The sequence below is a fragment of the Vulpes lagopus genome, chromosome 20, assembly GCF_018345385.1.
Source record: "Vulpes lagopus strain Blue_001 chromosome 20, ASM1834538v1, whole genome shotgun sequence".
In the NCBI taxonomy this organism is placed as follows: domain Eukaryota; kingdom Metazoa; phylum Chordata; class Mammalia; order Carnivora; family Canidae; genus Vulpes; species Vulpes lagopus.
The window spans coordinates 12,865,738-12,888,882 of NC_054843.1; the positions used below are offsets into that span (position 1 = coordinate 12,865,738).

Genomic DNA, 23,145 nt, shown 5'->3' on the forward strand with positions numbered 1-23,145 from the left:
CTCACTCCTATCTCACTTGAAAAGAGGTCATGCTTCCTTTGGAAGATGTAGGCCCTTGGTCACCGTCAGAGTGGGCATGGTGTGAGAGGAGAGACAGTGAATCTCATCCACTTGTACGTCATAAGCATTAAAGGTCTGCTCTGGAAAGCAGGTGGGCTGGTCCCAGCTCCTGCATTAGGATACCTGGAGGGTTCAGCATAGTGAGTCGTGTCCTTTTGAGTTTCGGTGTTGGAAGGGGCCATAGCCTGACCTCACATTTGATACTTGAGAAAACGTCAGCTCTTCAGCACTTTGGCCCCAGGCATGTTCCTTCATGGAGTGGGCTGGGTTAAGCTCTTCCTATAAGTTCTTCCCCAAAGTTGTAAGCCATGTGCTAGATTGACTCCCATTCTGTACTGGCAGGATCCTCAGCCCCGGGGCTACCAAGATGAAAAGACAGCCTCCTAGTAACTTGGGGCGGGGATGAGCAAGAGATATATTCATGATTCAGATGACATGGAAAGTACCAAGCTGGCAGTCCTCACACACAGGGACCCTTGGGTCACCTTGGACTTCAGCTTCGTGTTCAGTGATTCTCGATTTATGGGACAGAGACTGGGATCAGTCTTTTTAGATGTGACGTGTGGAGTTGCTCGTCTAGAGGGTGTGTTCACACGACCCAAACTCAGGGAATAGACCTGTGCAGTCCGACAGGGCGAGGGCAGACCCTCCTGGTGGCAATGCTGGGAACAGGGAGGGGCGTATTCAACTTTTCCATATAATTGATTAAATTGCTTCCTTCCTTGAATGCGTGTAATCGGGGCCAGACTCTTGTACTGAGAGTGGACCACAGCTAGCAAAGCCTCTTGCAATGTTCCTTTTATCTTTTGAAGCCTCACCTGGCATAGGTTTGGTGCTGAGCTCTGAGCAGGCCTCCTGCCATACCTGTGTGTTCCTGGTTGCAGGTGGGACAGGACGAGGAGTGCCCTGCTGGGGACCAAAAGCGTGGTCAGTCCATTAACAGGAACCATTTTTGTGATTTTTGTCTCGTTCTCAGTGGCCTAGTTCTCTTATCTGTAAAATGAGCAGAGAACCCCCAGTAAAGAAATACCCTGATCCCAATATTCCAGGACTTTCCTTTCTGAGATTTTCTTTTTTCCTGTCTTTTACAATACCCACCCCCACCCCTGCCTTTTTCGAATCGACTGCTGCCAAGGCAAGTCCATCATCTTAACTCCACTAAGAGGTTTGAATATGAGGATCCCTTGCCTGACTGATTGCCTTTCCCGAAACTTCCTTTGCCCACCCTCTGAGGGAGATGCTGCTAAGCCGAGAAATGGCAGGCGGCCCATGTCAGAGTTTCACCACCTGTATTAACAATCCTGGAATAATTAGGATCCAGTGTACAGGGAAACCATGGAACGCATTCAAGGATGCCCTCCAGGGTCAACCAGGAAACTGAAGACAGATGATCTGGGCAAAAAACATCTTAAGGCAGCTTCCTGATTGGAGCAGAAACTTCTAGAACCCACCTGACCCATTTATCTTAGCATCATGGTTTCCTCTCTCCTCTGGTTGAAATCCTACTCTGTCTTCCGCCCTGGGGCCTGGTGCTGCCCTGGATTCGGCGGGTAGTGGTAGTGGTGGTGGAGGTAGAGACGGATACCTTCTTAAATTGCTTGCTTCCTGGCAGGGATTGTGTCCTCAGTGGCCTCTCTGGTATACCTGCCTTCACTGTTCCCTAAGATATGTCACCTGGTGGACAGGTTTGGTAACCTTATTAGAACCAGCACTGCCGGTGCATTTCCTGACCCTGGCGATTTCCACTGAGGCCTCCAAACATCTGGGTGAGAGCTGGCAAATCTGGGGAGAATAAAAGGATCTCCAAAGCCCACTCTTTGAGTGGTCACTTTTTTTTTTTTTTAAGATTTAACTTATTTATTTGAGAGAAAGAGAGAAAGCATGAGTGGGAGGGGGAGTAGCAGAGGCAGAGGGAGAAGCAGACACCCTGTTGAGCAGGGAGCCCGATGTGGGACTCGATCCCAGGACCCTGAGATCATGACCTGAGCCGAAAGCAGACGCTTAACTGCCTGAGCTACCCAGGTGCCCCTATGGAGGTCACTCTTTAGTGAGTCTTCCTCCAGTTGAATCTTAACCAGGGCTCGTATCTGGACATATACAGCCTGTTGGACACACATAAGCAAACAAACGGCTTCTTTGTTAGGAGTAAAAACCACTTGTGGGTTTTGTGGGTTCCAGCGAGAAGACCGGTTTTGTGTTGGTGGAGTAGCAGTTTGTCTTAGTCTGTTTGGGCTGCCGTAGAGAAACACCACACACTCATTGGCTTGAAAGCCACGGGTGGTTATTTCTCAGAGTTCTGGGGGCTGCACATCTGAGATCAGGGGGTGGGCATGGTCAGTATGTGATGAAGGCGCTCTTCTGGGCTGTAGGGTGCCCACCTCTGGCTGTGTCCCCATGTGGGAGGGGCCGAGAGCTCTGTGTGGTCTCTTATGAGAGCCCTAACCCCCTTCCTGGGGCCCCCACTCTCCTTACTTAAGCACCTCCCAGAGAGAGGTTCCACCTCCTAATTCTATCACACTAGGCCTTAGGACTTCACCATATGAATTTTGAGGGATCGAAACATTTAGATCTTAGCACAGGTAGAGATGAAAGACCTCAGGAAGGGGGTGGGCTTGTGTGACTTTGGTTGGGTGAGTCAGACTCAAACATCACTTTGCTTCCTTCTAGTCCCACAGATGCTGTGTTGGATCAACTCTGGCCCCCTCTTCTTTCCATCCTGATCGACCTGTGGCTTACTGTCAGCAGATTGTATTAAAAAAAAAAAAAAATCCAGTGCCTTCCCTGCCCCAAGGTGGCCTATTAGACTTCCTGAGGGGGTGTGTTTTGGGGTTTCCTGGAAGGTGGGCTGTGTGTAGGATGTGAATGAGTCTCTGCGGTGGTCGGGTTTGTGGTGCTCACCTTCTGCCCAGCATTAGAAGGTCATTCTTTAGGTCTTTATTCCTGTGGGAAATGCGAAGGACCCCAAATGGTGGCTGCCCCCAGTAGGAGAGGGGGAGGGAGGGAAAGGAGACAAAAGGAAAAAAAAAAAAAGAATCAGGAAAACACCGTTATATCTCAGATTGCTCTTTTTTTCTGCAAAGGCTCATTACTGAAGATCGCCTTTCCCTGCTTGTTACTTGTATTTGTCAAAGTGTCCTATTTCCTCGGGGGATCGGGAATTTCGTTTTTCCTTAATTCCTTAAGAGAGCGGGAGGAGAAGAGGATGGTTTCATTTCCCTAGCTGCCCTCACAAAACACCACAAACCAGGTGGCTTAAAATGAGGATTGATTTCCTCACAGTTCTGAAGACTAGATGTCTAGGGTCAAGGTGTCAGCAGGGTGGACTCCTTCTGGAAGGTCTGTGGGATGGTCCGTTCCTTGCCTCTTGCTAGCTTCTAGTGGTAGTGGCAGTCCTCGGAGCACCTTGGCTTGTGGCTGTGTCTCTCCAGTCTGGGCCTCTGTGCTCCTATGTCTCTGTCTTTCCCGTGGCTTCTTCCTCTGTGTCTCCTCTTCTGTAAGAACACCAGTCCCAGGGATCCCTGGGTGGCTCAGGGGTTTAGCGCCTGCCTTCCGCCCAGGGAGTGATCCTGGGGTCCCGGGATTGAGTCCTGCATCAGGCTCCCTGCGTGGAGCCTGCTTCTCCCTCTGCCTGTGTCTCTGCCCCTCTCTCTCTTTCTGTGACTCTCATGAATAAATAAATAAAAATCTTAAAAAAAAAAAAAAAAAAAAAAAGAACACCAGTCCCATGGGATTTAGAGCTCACCCTATTCCAGTAGGATCTTATCTTAACTACTGACTTCTGCAGTGGCCTTTTTTCATATCAGGTCATAGTCTGAAGTATTGGGGGGTTAGGACTTCAACAAGTCGTTTTTGGGGGGGATGCAATCCAACCCACGACAGAGGCTTTATGGAATGAGCCTGATGTAAATTGATGGGAGAGAAAAGCCTTGCTGGCCAAGGGTCTGCTACGAGGCAGGCACTGTGCGAGGCACTTTCAGCTTCTCTTGCTTGAATTCATTTGCTCTGACGGGTCTGAGGGTGGTGGTGTTCTGTCCATTTTATGGATGAGGCAGCTGAGTTTCAGAAATTAAGTGGCTGGCCCTGCAACAGCCAGCCTGTCAGTGGAGCCCTGGGCTGGAATCCAGGTTTCTGATGGCGGGGTGCTCTTGGCCTTTCCGGCTTCCTTCCATCTCTGCTGCTGCCCATCCTAGGTAAGGTATGTCACCTGCAAGTACACATGCCTTCTTCAAACATGGAGCAGTGCACCAGGCAAATGGCCCGAGCACATCCTTACATTATTTGTAATTAATGTTTGTCTCCCTCTACTAGACGGGGAGCCGTTGTCGTAACTTTCTCGGGGAGGAGGACCCTCTTTTACTGAACCTGTACCCTGCTTTCTGACCATTTCCCCAGCCCCTATTCAAAGGAAAATATCTATTTTTTAAAAAAGATTTTATTTATTCATGAGAGAAACAGAGAGGTAGGTAGAGAGAGACATAGGCAGAGGGAGAAGCAGGCTCCCTGCTGGGAGCCCAATGCGGGACTCGAACCCAGGACCCCAGGATCACGACCTGAGTCAAACAGCAGATGCTTAACCACTCAGCCACCCTGGTGCCTCCAAAGGCAGATATTTATTGATTTTCTGATGACAGTTCATGTGGCAGTTTCAGGCACAGACACACACAAGTGTGTGCACCCCAACAGTCCCCCAAAGCACAAGAAACTGGAGCCGAGGTCTTGGCTCAGAGCAGCTGTAGGTTTCCTAAAGGGGGAGAGAGGTCCTGGAGTGGGGGGGTCCCTGGCCTGACGTTCTGACAACCAGAGAGCCACATAAGCTCCGCCACCTTCTCAACCTGGCTTCTCTGGACACTGTATCTTCTTAGCTTTCTGCTGTTGTCTTTTTTTTTTTTTTTTTTAAGATTTTGTGTATTTATCATGAGAGACAGAGAGAGGCAGAGACATAGGCAGAGGGAGAAGCAGGCTCCCCATGGGCAGCCCGATGTAGGACTCGAACCCAGGACCCCGGGACCACGACCTGAGCCAGAGTCAGATGCTCAACCACTGAGCCACCCAGGAGCCCCTCGACTGTTGTTTTTGAACATGTTCCGCCCCCGTGAGGTTTAACAGAAGGTGAGTCTTGACCTGCCAGGCCCTTGAAATCCATGCCTTGGATCCTCTCGGAACCTCTTTTACAAACTACTCCTCCGATCCAAGAGTGTCTTTATTTCAGAGACCCAGCCACCGGCCGGCTTGCGGCCGTCATTTCCAGGGGAGGGTGGCTGCCCATGAAGGCAGGTGGGCGCAGCTGGTATTCGGGGGGGTCTGCCGAGGACCGGAGGCTCCCAGAGCTGTTCACCAGGGCTTAGGTCGTGGTGTGCGAGGCGGGCCGGACGTGCCATGTGGCAGATGATCAGATCTCAGAACCAGGAATATGAGTGTGGGGAACAGGGCTATGGGGAACCGTCTGTTGTAAGTAAGTTATATAGTTTATTTTCAGGGACATTTCTATCCAATTTAGGCTGAAACTTGATAGAACATGCTTTTCCAAGCCCCCAGCTCTACTTGTCTGGAGCGAGCCCTTTCTAAACAGGCAGCTGTCCAAGCACAGCGGCCCGTGGGGTCACATCTGGGCAGCACCCTGCCAAGTGGCTTTAATCCCGTGTGCTATGTTTCTCTGGTCTCAGTTACTCCAAACCATATGCTTGTGATATTATTTCCCTCTAACATTTTTATTTTTTTATTTTATTCTATTTTTTTTCCTCTAACATTTTTAAAGATCGCTATATTTTATGTATATATTTGACTAGGTAATATATTCGCATGGTTCAAAATTCAAAGTATACAGGCATTTATATATATGTATATATATAAATATAAATATATATATATATATTTTATTTATTTATTCATGAGAGACTCAGAGAGAGAGAGAGAGGCAGAGACACAGGCAGAGGGAGAAGCAGGCTCCATGCAGGGAGCCTGATGCGGGACTCGATCCCGGGTCTCCAGGATCACACCCCGGGCCAAAGGCCGTGCTGAGCCACCCGGGCTGCCCTATATGGGCATTTATAATGAAAAGCTTCCCTTTCACCTGGCTCCTTGCTACCCCATTCTTCCCAGTAGAGAAGCTGTATGATGTTTCCAGTTTCTTATGAGTCATCACAGGTATATTACACACAATGACTACATCTGTGTGGGTGTGTATCTATAATTCTATCTACACACACATATATCCTTTCCCCCCCTTTCCTCTCCACCTCTTACACAAATGGTAACATTCCATACATTCCATTCGGCATGGATTTTTTTTTTTTCACTTAACAGTGGATTTTAAAGATCTTATCAGTATTTAATTGCTTCCTCATTCTTGTAACTATTTGTTTTGCTATTATTTCAAACTTACAGAAATGTTGCAAATAATAGTATAAGAAACTTCCATATACCCTTTACTAGATTTCACCGATTGTCTATATTTTGCACGGTTTACTTTATAATTCTTACTCTGTGTATGTGAATACATAGCATGTGCATTTACACCTGCACACATTTATCCTCCCATGCATGTGTGTATACACACACACACACACACACACACACACACACACACACAATTTTCTTTCTTCTGATCCATTTGAGAGTGTGTTGGGAGCCTCATGTCCCTTTGCTGTGTGAGTTCTTCAAGTGTGTCATTCCTAAGAGCAAGGGAGTCCTTCCACAGACTCAGCCTTTAATCCCTTTGTACTTAATTTATTTGCACTTTCTTCCAAATCTTATGTCGTGTTTGCTGAACTCCCATACTTCCCTGAGGTTCTTCCTCTGGGAGAAAGAGTTCTTCATTGGGAATGTGAAGGGGAGGGCTCTTCATCCTGGGTGCTCTGGCTTTGAGCCTCTTGACGGGCTCACTTGTAGTGGAAGACAGGCAGGAAGTACACCTTTTGGACATGTTGCATTATTGAGCTCCTACTGAACCTTTCCAAATTCTAGGAAAAAAATCAGGCCCAGTCCCTACTCCTAAGAAGTCTAATTTGATTTAACACATATTCATAAGAGCTACCTCCTCTGTGGCAACCATGCGCCAGCCCTGAGTCTACACTTCGTACTTCTGCCCGAGTTGGAGCAGAGGCCTCCACTCCTGCTTCTCCAGCCCCAGACCTCGTCACCCACGGCTGCTGGATTCACTCCTCCGAAGCGCAGCTCTAGTGGGTCATGGCCAAGTCATGATTTGCCTGACCCTCTCTTGCCTATCAGGCCAGGCAGGTGCCTCAGCCTGGCACCGAGTCCTGCCCATCTCACTGTCTTCTTTTTCAAACCCATGATTTACCTGGACATAAGCTGCATTCCACACCAGCTGGGTGCTAAGCGCTGCCCCAGGATTCTTGGGGCCCCGTCTCTTTGACTTCGCTTGAGCTGTTTGAACTCTCTGAAAATGCCTGACTGCCTAATTCCCATCCTCAAGGATCCGTTTCTGATGATAACCTGTCTCATGAAGTCTTCCCTGAAATTCCAACTCAATAAGATCTTTCTCTTTTAAAGTCCTTTGCCATCTCATATCCCTTTAATCTTTGTGTGCCCTAGGTTAAATATTTGTGTATTTGCCCCTCTCTTACTGCTTTTCTCATTAAATTACCCTTTCTTAGAAGGGTAAATCCATTCTCCTTCCCACCCTCCCTTATTTCCTGTGTTCCAGAAAGAATCCAGTGCCACCTGGCCTGTGTCTGAAACATAGTTGAATTCTCTACAGGCCAGCACCACACCTGGTATGTAGTTGACCCTGCAATATTATGGTCATTCAGTGGTTTTGGTAAATTTATAGTTTCAGGCATTGGAGATGTTTGGGAATGTTCATCTATACATTAACAGCTTAAACAGCTTCATTAAAAGATATACGTACGTTAACTGTCAACTTCATTAGAAAGGCAACTTCATTAAAACATACTTTAATGATTTTTATCTACCCATATTCACCTCTTTGTTTTGTTTTGTTTTTTTATTGCGCACATGTGCGCTTTTGTTTGGAACCAGTACGTATGTATTGTGATACCTGGGTTTTTTCCTCACTTAGCTTTTCATGTCTACATATTAAAGTAATTATTTTGAATGCTTAGGTAGTTTCAGGAAACTAGTTCTTGAAGAATAATTTGCAGGCAAATAGAGGAGAGACTTTCTTTTTAGTCAGATGCTGTTATCACTTCTTATATGTCTGTTTTCTGAGGATAGAGAGCCTTACATGAAATTCATATCTTTAGCAGGATGATTTATGTAGTGCCTATTATCTACCACTTATGCCTCTCACCAGCCTCCATTCCTGAACAAATTGCTCTGAAAATTTTCCTTCCCTAAGTCTTATAGATTCATGAGTCAGTTTATTTAAAGGCTAAATTTGGGGACGACTTTTAGCAGCTGGTAGTCTATGAATTGCTAAAGCAGAAGAGATAAATGTGTAAGGTCTTTGGAATTCTGGCTTGCATTGCTCTTCTTGGGTGGCCATAGAGCACCCATTTCTACCTCATGATCATGTTTTAAAGGATGTCAGCTGCTTAACCCCTGTTGGAGTGGGCTGCAGTCAGGGGGTGGAGGATGCAGAGTTGGAAACAGACCCGTGATTGACAGGAAGTCATTAGGAAGGTTCTAGTCACTTGTCTGCTCACTGACTTGCTGGGGATCTGGTCCTAACAGTCTGATACATTCTCTTTTGCTATTAAGTTGTTAGTAAGACCCCGGACTCTTGGTAGTAGTCTTGGTGTAGGGCTGTATCAGGATATTTTCGATGCCAGAAAACAAAAGACCCACCTAACAGTATCTTAAACAGTATCTCACATGATGATTCCAAGGTTAATTCGGCACTTCAGTGATGGCATCAGAATTGAGTTCTTTCCATTTTTTCAGTTCCACTGTCCTCAGGGTGTTTGCTTGATCCTTGGGCTTATTGCCATACAGTGGTGCAGGCGGTAGCTGGTCTTGCAGCAGTGCAGGAAGGTGCAACAACACCTGGCCAAAATACAAAGCTCTTTCCTCCACCTTGCCTTTTTTCATCTGCAGTGAAAATGCGACCCAGAACCGCTTTTATGGCATCTCCTCTTCTTCTAGCTGGAGCTGGGTCACGTGGCTGGCCCTAACCCAATCCCAGGCCAGGAGCAGAGGCGTGCTCCTGATTGGTATCAGGCCTCATTGAGGCCTGGAGAGGTGGTCTGCTGTCCACTGTGGTCGGGGAAGTGACCCTGAATGGTCCATGCACTGTTGGCAAGGAAGGAGGCCCCCAGCAGTGGCTCTTGGAGACACAGCTAGGGGTTTCTTGTTTTTATTTATTTATTTTTTAAGATTTTATTTATTTGAGATAGAGAGGGAGCACAAATGGGAGCAGGGGTAGAGGGAGAAGCAGACCCCCTGCTGAGCAGGGAGCAGGGTCCTGGTTCTCTCCATCCCAGGACCCTAAGATCCTGACCAGAGTCGAAGACCGATGCGTCATGACTGAGCCACCCAGCCACCCCGGGATTTATTATTTTTAAAAATAGATCTAGGCTTCCTGATGGTCTAACAAATATTATTTTATTCCCTGCCTTACCCAGTGGTGACATTTGGGCATTTTGAATTTCTGCCTTCAGAGGTGTAATATCTTAAACTTGAGACATTTTTCCTGAAACTTGATGATAACTGCCAGAATTTTTTTTTTCTATAACTGTGAAACACTTAAGCATTTTACGCAGGGTGGAGTTAGAGAGGGCCTCACAGGGACCCCAAATCATGGTGAGGGGGAGAAGAAACACCTTTTTTGAAAGGAATAATAACGAAAAGGCGCGATAGATAATGGGTATCTCTGCAAAGTGTAGGTTTTTATGGTGGAAATAGGCTTTAACGTAGTGCAAATACAAATTCTATGGGGGAAAAAAAAACAGGAAAAGTAGACTTTTCAATGTATCCTAGAGTTATTTTCTTTTTTTTTTTTCCCCTAAAACAAACTTTCCTATTAGGCCCAGGATGTAAAATTCTTCTTTTTCCTGTTACTCCGACTGGTTAATAAAACTGTTGAAAGGAAATTTTAATGAGCTGGAAACCTTATTTTTCTGGAAGTCGTCTTGAGCATCTCGAGCATGGAAACAGTCAGGCGTGGAGGAGGGTCTTGACCTCGAACCTCCACGGCTCTCCCTGTCCCGGTACTCTGCTGTGAGATAGATGAGGAGCTGACAGGCTGTCTCAGATTTGGGGCAGCATCTTTGCTCAGAAGCAGATCTCTTGCAGGTGTGCTGTGTGAACAGCCTCCTGGGGTTGGCTTCCCCACATGGGCTGTCATCAAGGCAGTGATGGGCTGGAGTGACCAAGGGTGTCCCCTTATGTCTGCCAAGGGCCGGGGGCGGGGTTCTACATCTCTTTTTCTAGCAGAATTTTTTTTTAAAAATTTCTTTATTAGAGAGAGAGAGAGAGAGAGAGAGTACAGTGTGGGGGACGGACAGAAGGAGAGGCAGAAGCAGACTCTCCACGGAGCAGGGAGCTCGACCTGGGGCTCGACCCCAGGACCCTGAGATCATGACCTGAGCTGAAGGCCGATGCTTAGCCAACTGAGACCCCAGGTGCCCCTCTAGCACAGTTAGAGATGCCTGGTGCTGACGACAGTTTTGAAATGTATGCTTGGCAGGTATTATTTTGTTTTGCTTACTGTTTCTTTTCTGCCCATAAAAGGCATTTTTGTTGGAGAGAATGGAGAATACAGAAAGGCCCAGCGAAGAAAATAGAAGATGCCCAAAGCCCACCGCTTACAGACGTTTCAATCCGTCTTTTTCCAGTCCTTCTCACGTGTATCTCTGCCCTCCCTCCATTTCTCTCTTCCTTTCCCTTTTTCTTCTCTTGGCATGTAATGAGGACCACACAGGATAGAGGTATCACGTTATATTTTTTTCTCCAAGTTAATGCACCATGTGGGGTCAGACAATCAATTCAAGCCACAGCTCCTCTTCTAAGCAGTATGTGATCTTTCTGGGGCAGGTAGTGGTTGTTTGAGAACTGATTGTAAAAATCTCAGTGGATTGCTCCATCCGGTGTCCGACATTGATGTCTCTTGACATGTGTTCCCTTATATCTCGGTGACCAAACTCTATCACACTGACCACTACCCGCCAGACCTCTTGCCCAGCTGTAAAGTAGGGCTGAAGACCTTAGTTTTCAGGAAGAGGAAAGCAGGATGTCTGTCCCAGGTCGCTTAGAACAGGGCTTCTCAGCCTTGGCACCACTGACCTTTTGGGTCTATGACTTTATCATTCAAGGGGCTGAGCCATGCATTGCAGGGCTCTACCCCCTGGATGCCGGTAGAACCTCCCCAACTGTAGACCTTGTCGAAATTGCCTTTGCTTGAGAACCACTGGACTAGATTGCTCAGGATTTGTCACTTGGGGCTGCCCATGGCCACGCTGAACAAGACTGGTAGGCAACCAGGATGAGCACCCTTGAAGGGTCAAGCACAGGCTCTCCCTGACTATGTTCCCAGACTCTCTGAATAGCAGGCGTTTTGTTTCAAGGGGGAAGCTGCAGGATCCAGCTGTCCTCGGTAGCATGAATCCAAGGGAAGATCTACCCGTGGCTGTGTCACCACATCTCAGCCAGGGCACTGCCTGTCCTTCTTGACTCCAGGGGGAGACACCTGTGGTCCCAGTGAGTTATCAGGGAAACGGGCCACACAGCAGGAAGTCCTCTGAGCAGTGACATCACTCCCCTTTTGTCTCAAGCTGTGGGCACGGCGGCTTCACATAAAGTGCTCTGCTCCCAAACTCCCCCAAATCAAAGACCACTGGGTTCTTTTTTTTTTTTTTTTTAAGATTTTATTTATTTATTCACGAGAGACACAGAATGAGGGGCTGAGACACAGGCAGAGGGAGAAGCAGACTCCCTGTGGGGATCCCGATGTAGGACTTGATCCCAGGACCCTGGGATCATGCCCTGAGCTGAAGGCAGACGCTCAACCACTGAGCCACCAGGTGCCCCAGACTACTGGGTTCTAATGGTCCATGAAGAAGGGTGGCTCGGCTCATTCCCTCTCAGAGGAAAGTGTAATAGCCGGAGCCCTCCCTGCACTGGGCCAGACTGCTGAGCTACTGACCTGCTCCTGGACCACATCCGTGAGCGAAGCCAGGGCTCGTCGTCAGGCTTTAACATCCATGAACACATGCCTGCCTGACCACCACGCCCACACGCCCACCCCCGTTACAGAGGTGCCATGCCAACCTGTGGTATCCACTTTTTATAGAACTCTTCTCTGGGATGCCTCAGGCTGCCTGTAGATTGAAGAGGGGACTGTGGCTGCAATGGTCCACTTCTGGGGTGGGGATTAGTCTTCTCTCTATGTCTTACTTGGAAAGTAGAGAAACTTCAGGAAGAGTAAACTTTTTGAACCTTTTTGGAAAAAAAAAAAAAAAAGGAGGAGTTCGAGGAGGAGTCAGATGGAACACTACTACTTGGTTCAAAAATGCACAGCTGAGCCCAGGGTGGCACCTAAGGACACAGGATATTTGTCAAATGTAAACGAAGTGTTTAATAAATCTTGCTCCTGCAGGCTGCCCGAGCTGCTGGAGCTGCCTTAGCCTCTCTCCTCATCCTGAAGGATGGCCCAGCCCAGCTGGTCATTTCTCCTGCCTGTGGTTCCCCTGGGGGGACTTAGTGGTGGGACAGTGGTGGCACAGCTAACCTCCAGGGGGCACATGAGTTTTCTGAGGCCACTGACCAGCAAGGGTTTTCATTCTGTCCTGGGATGATCCAAAATGGGAAATGGTCGTTGGTCCAGTCTGATAGTAGGTGGATGGGGTGTGCCATTGACTGACAGCTGATTTCTATACCTACAAAGGCCTAAATGATGTTGATGGGCATGATCCTGGCAATCAGCCAATTCGAGCACCTCGAACCTCTGTGTGGCTAGGTGGCTGGCCTGGGCAGAGCTAAGAGGACAGGCTCTGGGAAGAGCTGTGACCTGCACTCATCAGCTGTGTGACCTTGCCTGGGACACTTATCCTCTTCGAGGCTCAGTGTTCTCATCTGCAAAATGGGCATGATGGAAGCACCTGCCTCTCAGGAGTGTCCTGAGGATCGAGTGTGCTTAGACCAGTATCTGACCCATGTTCATGGTTAGCACTCGATAACTGTTGTCTGAATCATCCTTGGGACCCCTTTCCTTTCAGGAGTGTGCTGTCTACAGAGCGCAGGCTGTCTTTAGGGGTGTGGGGGCTTTATTGAGGTTCCTAAGGCAGTCCCAGCTATTGGAGTCCCCCAGAGAGAATATGGTCACTTGAGGTTTGGGCCAGGTGTCAATTGTGACTTGTAATTCTAGAGCTAGCCTTTCTCCCTTATTTGGTGGTGGTGGTGGTGGTGGTGGGGTCTTGGAACGTGAAGATGACATGGCTGGAGTCAGGATCCTTGATGCTTTATAGACTCCCCTTCCTGGGAATCTGAAATTTCAGGACGCACCGTGCTGTGGCTTCCAGGGATTGGCTTAATTGCTGGGCCTTGAGTGGGTTTATCCAGCTGGAAAGTGGTGGATGAAGGATCGGAGACCTGCATATTCCGCTCCTGCAGACTTCCACACATCCTTTCTGTGTCTCTCCTTGATTTTCACGTGGTTGAGAAGAGTCGATGTTCAAGAAAGGTCCTTGCTCAGGAGGCAGCTGGGTTTGGAGGCCACCCACAGCTGCCTGCCCCAGTCAACTTGACAAGCAGGTATCGAAGTCTTCTTGTGTTGAGCTCATACCTGTTGGGTATAAGCCCTCCGATGAAGTAGGGAAGAAAGAGACACAGTCCTCGCCCTAGCAGCCTCCAGGTGGAGGCCATGGGGGCCATGAAGAGCAATAGGTGGTTGGGGCACAGCTCGGTGGGTTATTGTTCAGCGGTGATTGGCAGTCTGGAATGCATTGGTTCACTCCCTTTTTTCCAAGGCTTTCCAAGTTTCAGCCAGATCCAGGGTGGTCTCCCCTTGGTTCTGGGTTGGCAGCTCTCTTGAGTGCTCGCAGGACCCACACCGCTGCTGCCTTGGATAGAGCAATGAATCTTTGCCCTTTGGGATCCCAACGTGAATGTCACAGAGCAGCTGCTTCTACTCTTAGACATCCACAAAGCAAGGAGTGAGTCTCACCATGTTGAAACTGTGACATGTGTTTGAAAATAAAAAGTTTTAATTAGAAGGAGCATTTCTCAGCCTCAACCTGGTGCTGGCTGTCTTAACATTGAGACTAAAATAAATCGGCTCCAACTTCTTGGCACAAGACCCACTCTGCCATTTACTCACTGACTCTTGGGTTGGAGCGTGTGGTGTAGTTGTCTTTTCGAGAGCTCAGACTTCACACAACAAAGGAGAGGGAGGGCGTTTGTCCCCAGGGTGGTGGGGTCTGCAGCACCATTTGCTTTGGGACCTGTCATGTTGTCCTATTTGTGTTCAATTATGTTTGCAAAACGCCTCCTTCTTTATAAATGTAGGAGCCATGAAAGGCAGCGTGGCATATGTAATGCCAGGGCCATGGCTTTGGGAGATACCCGTGGGTTCATATTCTTGTTCATTAACCAACTGTGTGGCCTTGGGTGGCTCATTCAGTCTCTGAGCTTCTGTACCTTTATTGTAAGGTGGGTATCACACCTTCTTTGCCAGCCTAATGATGATGGTTCTAGATTATGTACACGTAGTGCCTGGCCCAGTAGTAGCTCGACGAATGTTACCTGTTATTATTCTAAAGTACTGGTGAAAAAAAAAAAAATACTGGTGAGCACAGTGCTCTGGGTCACTGCCATGGTCTCCCACGGTGTTTTCAGCACGGGGGTGGCCTTGACTGTGGATGCTTCTGGTTTCTCTAAGGCCTGGCAAGCCTGAAACTAACTATGCCAGATGCGCATGGGCTGGCAAGTGGGTGTGCCCCTGAATGTCAGCCTGCCTTGTTGTGTCAGCCTTCTGGCCTGCTTCGGGCTCCCACCCTGCACACACACACACACACACACACACCCGCACACCCGCCTCCCAGCACAAGCCATCACGGGCACTAACGAAACAAAGGGGCCTAGTCCAGGGAACACAAAATAAGCCCTTTCTTGGTTTCCTTATGCCAGTCCCAGGTGACTAAGAGGTTGGATCTTGAGGTTTGTGCGCAAAGCAGAATTTCCACTCGAGATACATGATTAGCAGCAGGTCCCCTCTTGGACTCTGGGTTGGATTTTATTATTGAGCTGAAGAGGACACTGATGATCATCCCAACTCACTTTCTTCTTAAATGCAGGAATTTCCTCCTCCCTCCCTTTGTTTTTTTTCTTCCAGAAATCCCATTTATTTATATTTATATTTATATTTATATTTATATTTATATTTATATTTATATTTATTTAAAGATTTTATTTATTTATTCATGAGAGACACACACACACACAGACACACACAGAGGCAGAGACACAGGCAGAGGGAGAAGCAGACTCCATGCAGGGAGCCTGACATGGGTCTCGATCCCGGGACTCCAGAGTCACACTCTGGGCCGAATGCAGGCGCCAAACCACTGAGCCACCCAGGAATCCACCCCTCTGCTTTTATTATATTTTTTAAAGGTTTTATTTATTTGAGAGAGAGAGAGAGAGAGAGCGCACAAGCAGAGGGAAGGGGTAGAGGAAAAGGGAGAAGCAGGCTCCCCGCTGAGCAGGGAACCCCATGTGGGGCCGGACCCCAGGACCCTGGGATGGTGACCTGAGCCAAAGGCAGATGCTTAACCATCTGAGCCCCGCAGGCACCCCCAGGAATCCCTTTTAAAACATCTCTGACCTATGGACCCCTATCTGTACCCCTGAATAAGGCAAGACAACCTAATACCATTGGCATGATAGCCATTGAGTGTCTGAAGGTCATTGCTGTGTCTGCCCTATACCTCTCTTTCAGGTTAAATTTTGCCATTTGCTCAAACTCATTCCTTGGGCTTTGTTTTTAGACCACACATGATTCTTGCTGCTTTCTTTTTGGGGTTGTTCTCCGGATTGTCACAGACTTCCTTGAAATGGCTTTCATTTCCTATAACTAATCCCATTATTCCACCTGGGCTTTGACCATTAACCTTCCCATTCTCTAGATGTGTTCTTTTTTTGTTTTGTAAAGATTTTATTTTTAAGTAATCACTCCCCCCAACATGGGGCTCGAACTTGCAACTTCTGAGATCAAGAGTTGCATGCTCCACTGACTGAGGCAGCCAGGCCCCCCTCTCTACATGTATTCTTAGGTTTCATAGCATGCATTTCTCTCTGTTCTCTTTTGCAGCGGCCTGCCCCTGTTGTCTCCTTTAGCTTCCAGTCACCCAGCCAGTGTGAATCCCATCTGAACCCATCTTCCCAGCGCGTGGCTACGTTGTTTGTTGCATTTAAATGTACAGGTAGATGTTTGTATAGATCTAGGAGAAATTTCCAGTGAGTTTAGATCTTGTCGTTGTCTCTGTCAGCTAAGTTAGTGAGTCAGCAGCCATGGTGTTCTTTGGTTCTGTAGTTTGGACATAGGATGGTTTCTTAAGAAGTAGTTCATTTTGGGCACACGGGTGACTCAGGTGTTAAGCGTGTGCCTTCATTCGCTCAGGACATCATCTCAGGGTCCTGGGATCGAGCCCTGCATCTGGCTCCCTGCTCAGCTGGGAGTCTGCTTCTTCCTCTCCCTTGGTCCCCCCACACCCCCCCCCCCCCGCTTGTGCTCACTCTCTCTCAAATAAATAAATAAAATTTAAAAAAAATTAAGAAGAGGAAGAGACACCAGAGTTCCTCTCTGTATGCCTGTGTCCAGAGGCAGGGCCATGTGAGGACACGTGGTGAGCCAGCTGACTATAAGCCAAGGAAGAAGCCAGAAGCCAGCTCTGCTGACACTTGCTCCTGGGGGTCCAGCCTCCAGAGCTGTGAGACAACACACTTCCATGGTGTGAGCTCCCCCAGCCTGTGGTTCTTTGTAAGGCCGCCTGGGCAGACTGAGATACTTTCCTTTCTTCCAAAGGCCACAGCTGTGTGCAGCTCTGTTTGCAGTAACACTGGCCCTGTTGAGGTCAGGTCCGGGGAGCCTGCCTTTGCTCTGGCACAGGGCAGCATGGGGGCTTCTGGTCTGTGTTATTTCCAGGCCCTGTCTTCATTTAATGGATTGGATAACTAAGGATGAGAAAGTGTAAGCTGTTTTCTGAAAGCCACTTTAGTAGATTAGGCAGTGAACCTGAGGGTGAATCCCAGTGCTCTCAGAGCTCGCTTGGGTAAATCCAGGACAAATATATTTAATTCCTTATTTAAAAATGCAATTCATAGTGACGTGTGGATGTCACTGAATGGCAAAGAAATGAAACGAAGTGGGTCAGTGACACACTGCACTGTTTTGTGATAAATGTAGGTTAACTGATTTAATGGAAAGCCACAATCTAAGGGAAAGTGGACTTGAAAAGCTTAAGCCCTCGAAAAATCTCTGACTATCCACTTATGCCCCGGAGAGAGTAGTGTAGCTCTTTGAGCCTAAACCTGTTATCAGCCAATTCTTTTTTTCTGCCTTAAGTTGAAACCATTGCTTTAATTTAAAATATTTGTATTGGATGGTGATTATGTGCCTGGCTTTGTGCTAAAGCATTAAACACCCAGAGCTAAAATGTATGGTTGGAGGGCACCCAGATGGCTCAGTGGTAGAGTATCTGCCTTTGCTCAGGTCATGGTCCCAGGGTCCTGGGATTGGTTTCCCCGCATGGAGCCTGCTTCTCCCTTTGCCTATGTCTCTGCCTCTCTCTCTGTGTCTCTCGTGAATGAATAAATAAAATCTTAAAAAAAACCGTACAGTTGCTGTCCTGAATTGACAACAATCTAGAGGGGCTGGCTAAGGGGCTACACTATGTTGTAGGGGTGACCTGAGAGGGCAGAGGGAAGGAGTTGTAGCATGCTATGGGAATTATACATGACGGGAGGGCAGTAGCTCACACAGGGTGAGGGTTGGCTTTCCTAAAAGAGGTGAGACTCGAGCTGAGTTTGGGTAAGAAGTCCTGGTTATTCAGGCCATGCTGAATAATGGTGTTGCAGGCAGAGAAAATAGTAAGCGTATCAACATGGAGATGTGGGAGGCCACCCACGTGGAGGACTGTGTGCATACAGATACTCCTTTCTACTCTTCATTTCCTTCTTCTCTTTCTTCAGTGATGTTTTGGTAAGCCGACTCTGTGGGGTGAATAAAAAGGTCTGATTTATTTCCATGGTATAAATATACCGTCCGTGACTGATTCCAAGCTATCAACATGGTGTTGAAGGCCCCCTCAATTTCTAAAACTCTAACAGTTGGTCACAGCCTGTATAATCCCGTTCAGTAGACCACTGCCTCCCATCTATGTGTCATCTGTCCATTCATCCATCCATCATCCATCTATCCATCACCCATCATCTGTCCGTTTGTCCATCCATCCGTCATCCATCCACTTCCCCAGTATCTCTCCATCCATCCATCCATCCATCCATCCTTCCTTCCTTCCTTCCTTCCCATTCCCTCATCCATCTGTCCATCCACTCATCTATCCATCCATCCATCGTCATCCACCCGCCCATCTGTCCATCTATCCATCATCCATCCATCCACGTATAAACATAGTTTTAACTAAACAGAATCTGAGAAATAAATCATGCTACAGATTTTAGAGTTCCTTTCGTCAAGTCTTCTGACTTTATAGACGAGAAAGCTGATATCTAGAGAGAGGAAGTGACTTTCTTAAAGTCTATTTGTAGAACTTAGATTAGGACTGTGGTCTTCAGAATTTAGGTCTGCAGCTGCTTCTCTTGAGTAAAGAATGCACAGCGTGAGATATAGCTTGGTAATTTCCAAGTTGGAGCAATGTGGAATCCATGGTGTACACACCAGTTCTGTGAGTCCCTGCTTTTCTGTGATAGTCCTAACGCTCATCAGAGTGTTGTTGTTGTTCGTTGTCTCTGTTGTTGCTGGGTCCCAGCAGGCTCACAGTTTCCTTCACAGGGGGTTCACAATGTCCCTGTGTAAATTACATTCTTCTCCCAGTTTGTAGCACTGAGCTTCAGAATTTAATTTAGCACTTGGTTCTTGATATTTATTCAGTCTTTGATGTTTCTTGATTTCATTGGCCCCCCTCCCTCTCTCTTTTCATTTTTCTTCTTGGCAGTATAGACAGCTCTCCTCTGGGGCTCCCAACTCAAGTCACCCATTTGTGGTTTTAACCGGTTGCTTCTTGGGAGCTTCATTCGTGCCAGGCTAAATTTCTGTGGACATATTTATAGAGTTGAAAATGTCTCTCTTTCTTCTTGGGCTTCTAGCAGTGTGTCCTGGAGCTCTTGAGAGTTGGCTAATTGACTCTGCTTTTGATGGTCTTTAAATTGTTGTTACCTCTGAGAGAGGAAGGGTCACTCTTACTCTCCGAGAAGCTTTATTCTGGAATCATGGACAGACCGGCTGGTGAATTGGATGCTGCAGAGGACTCTATTTAAAACTAGCTTCTGTGTTGTACAGTTGAGCAAGAAAAGCAAGCGTATTGGATGCTTTATGCTGAGCTACGCATAGGGATGCCACTTTTGTAAAAGAGTAAAGCAAACTAATTGGCGGTTACCTCTGGATGGTGGTGGAAGGTGGAAACCAGTTGGAGAGAAAACTTTCACCTTTTAACTTTCTGTGTTTCTGTATCATTTAATTTTTTTTATTTTTAATTATAAGCATGCCAGGTAAAGCCAATCCAGACTAACCAGCCTGCTTATATTTTAATAAAGCTCATCTGGGCAGGGGCGTTAAACTTTCTGTTGCCTTCTTGCCACAACAATTTGCCATTTGCCCAATATAAAGTTTACAAGTGCCCAGTTTATAAACTGTAACCTCGTAATTTTAGGTACAATTAATCTCGGTTGCTAGAAAGTGGTAATTGCCTTGGTATTCAAACCTGTTCGGTAAGGGCAGCATTTAAATCTAGGCTTCCCTGTGAATTCTCCCTTTACCTAATAATTTTAACCAATTCTTCCCTAATGAGGTTAATCATCTACTCGTATGCATCGCCTAAGCTGGTCATTATTCGGAGCTTCCAACCGAGATTCTAAAAACCTCCTGGAGACATTCCGTGAGCTGACATTGGGTCATTATTTTTTTCCAGCGCCCCTTGACTGCGGCGCTCCCAGCTGCCTTGGACGGGGAGTCATCAGATTTCACGGGCTCCCCGGGAATAGCCTCGTGTTCGTGATACCAGCGACCCTGCCTTCCCTCCTCCTTCCCCTTGAATGAACTCCTTTCACGTACTTGGCAGTTCTGTCCTCCTCCTTAGAACGGCCTTTGGCATTCCCGTTCTCGAACTGGGAGGAATAAATCTGGTCCCGTTCCCCACGGCTCGGAGCATTTGACAAGGCAGGGCGGTGTGGCTGTTTACAAGACCCAGATCGGTTCCGAAGGGTCCGAAACGGAAAAAGAAACGTGACTTCTTGCTCAGGGGTTTGCAAAAACGATGCACATTGCCTCTGCCAGCTGCCTCCTGCTTATCAGAAGAGTTTTCCGAAATGTGCGGACGGGGCGAATGCTGGGTTCCTGATACAAAGCACAGTTGTGATGATGCCAGCGGAGGAAAATCATCCCTCTGTTTCACAGCCTTTGCGGACCTCTTTTAAGTTCCTACGTTGAACCGTCTGACTTGCCAAACCGAGCTGCTGCGAGGGCAGCTTCATCCAGCTCGACCTGAGAGCGCGTCTTTGCTAAGTTGTCAGACATGGGAAATCTGTGTCTAACATCAGGAGAGGCACGGGACGGCCGTGCTTTAAGGAAACGCCTGTCTCCCACGGTTAGTGTCCTCCTAGTTGACACTTGGTTGTTGCCACACTGGCTTTCAGAAAGTATCTAGAGCAAAATGGGTTGCCTAGCAACGTGCTCCGGCCCACGAGGGTTGGAGAATGGGTCAGTGATTAACAATTATGTACAATCAAGTCTAAAAATGCACAGCGGCCTGCAACGTTCGAGCTCTGACCACCGGAAAAACCTCAGTGTTCCGCCGCCCCGGGTGTGTGTGGCTGTTGTGTGTGAGTGGATCGCGACTGTGGTGTGGACCTTAGGGCTGCGGTCCAGAAACACTTTGCTCTGGACTGACGTAGGCGGATGGTGCCCCTCTGTCCGACGATCGAATTTGCAGAAGCATCTGACACCCATCATTTGGTCGGCTGCCTCTCTGGACACTCTTCCTCTTGGAAGGTGAAAGGAGCAAAACGGAGAGTTTGGATATTTATGGTTGTTGTCGTCTCAACAAACTTGGCCCCTATTAGGGAATCAGTAATTTGCCAGGGAACAAATACACAAGATGACTGACAAGGGCTCACTCAACCCGAATCATTCTTTCCAGAATTACGAATGCTGTGCAAATGCTCTTCCTGAAATGGCCCCAGCCCTTGATCGTTTCTCTTCCTTCCGTTCCAGCAAAAAGAGAAGACAAATTTTGCCTAATCCAGTCCTTACTTAATCTTTCTGTCAGCACAAATATCGATGGTGTAAATCCTGAAAACGGCAGTAAAGCTGGGAGGCATTTTTATAACTCTGGCAAAGCTAATAATGCACATTTCTTTGTTGAGAATCATTGAGTTTAATTGGCTAATCAATTTCGAGGCCCTTTCCATTTGTATTTTGTTTAATCAACAAAAATAAATCGCCCTGCCAACCTTGAAAGCTCCAAGTCGGAGAACAGTGGCAAATACTTCGTTTGTCCTGCCAAAAGTGCTTTCCAACCGAAATGTCTTAATTGAAGATGATTTATATTCAGAAGCGCGGATGTTTTATCATTTGTCTGAAGAAGGAAAGAGCTGTGTAAGCAAGCCGTATGCAGCCGTTTTAGGCATTGTTTTTGACATTTATCTACTCTCTTTATCCCTCAGACGTTTATATAAGAACGACCTTCCCCAGTCCTTCTTGCTAATGATGCAGGCTCCAGCTCCTGAAGCGGTTGTCAGGTGTTCCCTGTAACTAACGGGCGGTTTTGGCTCAGTGCTTCTAGAATCCAGACCTTTGCTCTTTCCTCCTGGGTTTTACTGCCCCGGACTCCTGTCTCTGGGCCCTTGGAGGGAAGTGGCTGACTTCTTGGTGCTGGAAGACTCTTAGGCCCTGTTCACCTCCTCCTGGGAACAGGGCCTCTGCCTGGTTTTGTCAGCGGGGGGGGGACCTCAGTAGTGGTGGCTGGGGTCTCGGTCCATGGGGCCTTTGAGCGGGGTGGGCATGGGTTCAGGTTTTGCTTTTGTTGCCTTCTCTGCACTCCGGGGAGGGAGGAGAGATGACAAGAAGCCCCATGTGTTTAATTGCCTGTGTGATGCGTTCTCACTTCTTCCGACAGCCCTGTGTGGTAGCGAAACCCCATAAGTTGAGATGAGGTTCTGAGGCCATGCGTGACAGCTGGTACGTGGAGGGCTGCAACTGGAATCCATCCCCAGGTGTGTTCCCATGTCCCTGGCTGCTGGAAGCTGGACCAGAACCCCCCTCCCGCCAGCATCACTCACCCCGTTACCCCTCCCGGGCTCCTGGGGTGCGGGTACCATCTAGTCATGACCGTGGCTACGGTTCATGACTGCTTGTTGTGTGTCTGGCACTTTTCCAAGAGCTTCACATGTACTAATTTATTGCATCCCCACTCGCCTGTTAGCTACTGCTACCCTCATCTGATAGGTGCAGAGTGGTTGGGGCACTGACTCAAGGTCACACGGCTAATAGTTGGGGCCACCGGGATTTGAATCCAGGTGATCTGACCCAGCCCCCGTGCTCATAGGGGCCCACCCTCCACTGGCTATTCCCTTGCCTGTTCAGCATCCTACTTGCCTCCAGTGCAGAGAGGAAGCAGCTAAGATGTAAGACGAAGGGAAAATACTTTGGTTTGATGGAACTTGCTTTGGACCTTGTTTTGGACAGTAGAGGCCAATGATATGCTCATTGCCTAGATTCATGGCTCATTCCTTAATCTTTGGCTGAACTGGTTGCCCTTCCTGCTACCGTTTCTCCATTCTGAGAGTTGCCTTTTAGCACCTCTGCTCAAGGTCCACCTTCCATGGGGTCCTCTCTGACTGATGGGAGGCCAGCTGTCCTCTAGAGGCCACCAAGAAACCAGCATCATGACCTGCAAGTTACTGTGAGGGCAAAAAACTTAAAAAAAAAAA

General features: G+C 47.8%; 1 protein-coding gene across 5 annotated transcripts in view; it reads left to right on the forward strand.

Moving 5' to 3' along the window:
* The window catches only part of TIAM1 (TIAM Rac1 associated GEF 1), a 379,913-nt gene that overhangs the window by 49,043 nt on the left and 307,725 nt on the right, over positions 1-23,145 (forward strand). Inside the window, exon 2 of one of the 5 annotated variants that reach the window (XM_041735234.1) lies at positions 22,332-22,428. The exons of 3 other annotated variants lie outside the window; for them this stretch is intronic. The gene's annotated coding sequence lies outside the window, so the exon portion shown is untranslated. Of the gene's footprint in view, positions 1-22,228; positions 22,429-23,145 lie in introns of those variants that run through there. One more of the 5 variants, XM_041735235.1, reaches the window with a different exon arrangement.